This window comes from Phyllostomus hastatus, unplaced genomic scaffold, assembly GCF_019186645.2.
Source record: "Phyllostomus hastatus isolate PE091 unplaced genomic scaffold, TTU_PhHast_1.1 phas_contig_29, whole genome shotgun sequence".
Classification (NCBI taxonomy): Eukaryota; Metazoa; Chordata; class Mammalia; order Chiroptera; family Phyllostomidae; genus Phyllostomus; species Phyllostomus hastatus.
In genome coordinates, this window is record NW_025333835.1 from 13,535,730 (window position 1) to 13,539,219 (window position 3,490).

A 3,490-nucleotide genomic window follows, 5' to 3' on the forward strand; every position below is an offset into this window, starting at 1 on the left:
ACAAAATCTAATTTCTCACATTAATATGTCATCTTTCAATACCAAAACTTAGAAGAATGCCTATTACCAACCACAACTTTGCATCAGGCACAAATAAAAAATCTACATCAATCTTTAGCTCCATGCAAAAATACCAAAATGTATTTGTCTAACAGCAGCAGCAGGAAAATAAACACAGCTGCTACCACATTCTTATGCTCTCTAAGGTATTTAACATCTATAAAAGGTTACTTGATCTTTACTCATAAATGCTGGCAAATTCAATCACTTCCCCTCCCATATTCATGTACATTCAAACGTTCGCTGGGTGTCTGGAAATTTGCCCACAATTATATTTAAAGTCATGATTTAAATGTGGCTAGTTTTGAAATAAATGAATGACTTCTACTAAAATTACTCCACATCAAGCATGTTCTAGAAAACCTTTTAGATCAGGATCCATTTTTCTATTAAGTCTGCCTAATACTAGTAATGCTAAAGTGCCTTGATCCACTTAAGGAAGAGTCTGACATGGTTTTCCATTATATAATATAGCTGACCATAGAATATTTAAATTGGTTTCAAATTTTAGGTTAATGTTCTTACCGCTGTCCTGCTACTTACCTTAATTCATCTTAGTATTTTATGGTGTTAGACATTACTGTCTGCATACTGATCACAGAAGTTTTAAATGCAGTGTCTCCTTCCTCTTCATTAATGCTGCTACTAAACCTCACTTTTTAAAGAAAAATGATTACACTATATGCCAAATATATATATATATTTAATTTCAAAATAGATCATTATACTGTTGAATGATACTGCGCTGTGTGGTACATTAATTCTTCTGTGCTGTAGAACTTGATTGTAAGCATCTAGGGAATTTGTACTAAGTTTACCACTTTTTAAAATTATAAATATAAAATTAATATGGTAATAAAAATCCAACATAACAGAAGATTATAAAGCACCAAATAAAAATCTCCTATTTTTTATGCTGAAAATCTTGTTTTAAGTTTTGTTTATTCTATTACAGTTGTCCTAATTTTTCCCCTGTGCCTTCCTCCAGGCAGCCCATCCCCTGCTCCCACAATCCATCCATCCTGTTGTCCATGTCCATAGGTCATTCATACATGTTCTTTGACTAGCGCCTTCCCCTTCCTTCCATTATTCACCCCTACACGATTTTCCTTTGGCAGCTGTCAGTCTGTTCCCTGTTTCCATGTCTCTGGTTCTATTCTGCTTATCAGTTTATTTTGTTCATTAAATTCCTCTTATGAGTGAGATCACATAGTATTTGTCTTTCACTGACTGCTTTATTTCACTTAGCATAATAGTCTCCAGTTCCATTCATGCTGTCGAAAAGGGTAGGGATTCCTTCCTCTTTCTTTCTGCTGCACATGGAATTTCATCAAAAAATTAAAAATGGAACAGCCTGTTGACCCAGCAATTCCACTCCTGGGGAAAGAGCCTAAGAATCCCAAAATACAAATTCAAAGAACTTATGCACCCCTGTGTTCATAGCAGCAGTATTTACAATAGCCAGGTGTTGGAAATAGCTTAAGTGCCCATCAGTAGATGAATGGATTAAAAACTGGTACATTCACACAAAAATCTCCCATTCTTTATTTGTAGTTCTATTTGGCAAAGATAAGCACATTTAGTTGTTTTTATTTCAAGTTCTTCTGATCCTTACCTCCATAATACTGAATATTATATTTATGCCTAGTTTTTTTTCAATTTATTGGTACTCGATAGTGTCAACTGACTCTATTATGAAAGATGAGAAAGTTAGCTTAATTCTACTCCTTTTACTATCCTTTTCTCCCAATTTTTATTAATTTAATTTTTATTTCTGTTCAATAAGTTACCTTTATTTTTAGTCGCATATATATACACAAATATTTTTACATTTATCATAGGTATATAAATGTTATAATATAGTACATGTTTTGTCATAATGTAGTTTTTCCCTTTTTTTTTGCTGAATTCTCCATCCCTCAATTTAGAAATATAGTCTCTCGCCATTAACAAATATTTACAGCTTATTAAGAATCCTTTGGTCTTTTTTTGTGATTACAATATCATATAAAACATACACATTGCTTAATAGACATAGAGTTTCAGTGTTGCAAGGTGAAAAAGTTCTGGAGATCCATTGTACAACAATGTAAATCCTTGTATACCCAGTACTACTGAATGGCCCACTTAAAAGGTTAAAATGGTAAATTTTAAGTTATATGTTTTTACACAATTAAGAAACTTTTAAAAAGACATAATTATGTAATCACACACATGTGTTTGTATATAGGAAGTTTTCTTTGCACAGTTCCTACATCAATGGGTTTCATGTACCACAGTTCAGTTAAATAACACCAGTGCCCAAACAACATAGTCAAATTTCAGTTGCCACGGAATATAAACAGTGGATGATTGCATAAAGTGCTAACTTCACTGCTGGCTTCTCAGTCTACACATCACCATGTAAATAACAAATGCACATCATGATCAGTGACTAATCACGTCACTTCTTTCAAAATCTGTTGGTGATTGGTCACTGCATAGAAAGTAGAATTGAACGTAAATGGAGTTATGAAAGAGGTAGTTAGCCCTGGGAATGTTGACACTGCTGCCATTTAAAAGACTTTTGCTAGGTGGCTAGAGGAACTTAACGAGGGTGGACTTACCGACATAAATGATGAAAGTGATTGTGATGAAAAGAATGAGATCTCTGAGGAAGTGACACAAACCAAAAAAAACCTTCCTATTAAAGGCATTTCTGGGGGTATTTCACAGAATTGATTGAGTGAAGGATAAAATGTCAGAAGCCGATTTGAACTCAGGTGTATGACAATTCGCCAAAGCATTGGACAGACACGTGTTCCGTATCATAGTTATCTGACGGGAAGAGGCAATGTTCTTCTAATTATTCTCAGTAAGTTTGTTTTAATGAGTTTTTAACAAAGAAATAAAATGTTTTAACTCTTAATGCTCCTAATGTTTTCATTTACAGTGTACTAAATAAATATTGATCTTTACAATTAGTTTATTTCTCTACACATTGATAACTAATTGAGGGTAACAGAGATTTGAATATTTTGACTAAATTTTTAAAGATTTTGGAATAATCATAGTTTTCTCCATTGCTTGTTAAGATCAACTGCATGGTTTCAGTTTGCATGGTCTTTTTTTTTTTCTTTGCATGATCCTTTTTGAGGTCCTACAAGCAAAGAAATTGTGCCTATGTAGGTTTTTGGGGTCATTATTTACTGTATAAAATTGAAATTGTGTTATTTGCACTTTTCCATATTTTTCTTTTTCCATTCAACAATTTTTTTGTGGTTTAATTTCAAAGGATTCGTTTTAAATAGTTGTGAATCTGTTAATATACATGTACTATAACTTATTGAATCATTCCTTTACAAATGAGCATGAAACATATTTTTAGTTTTATGCCACAATGATCATTGATTCAATAAACATTCTGTACAAATATTCTTCAGTACATATT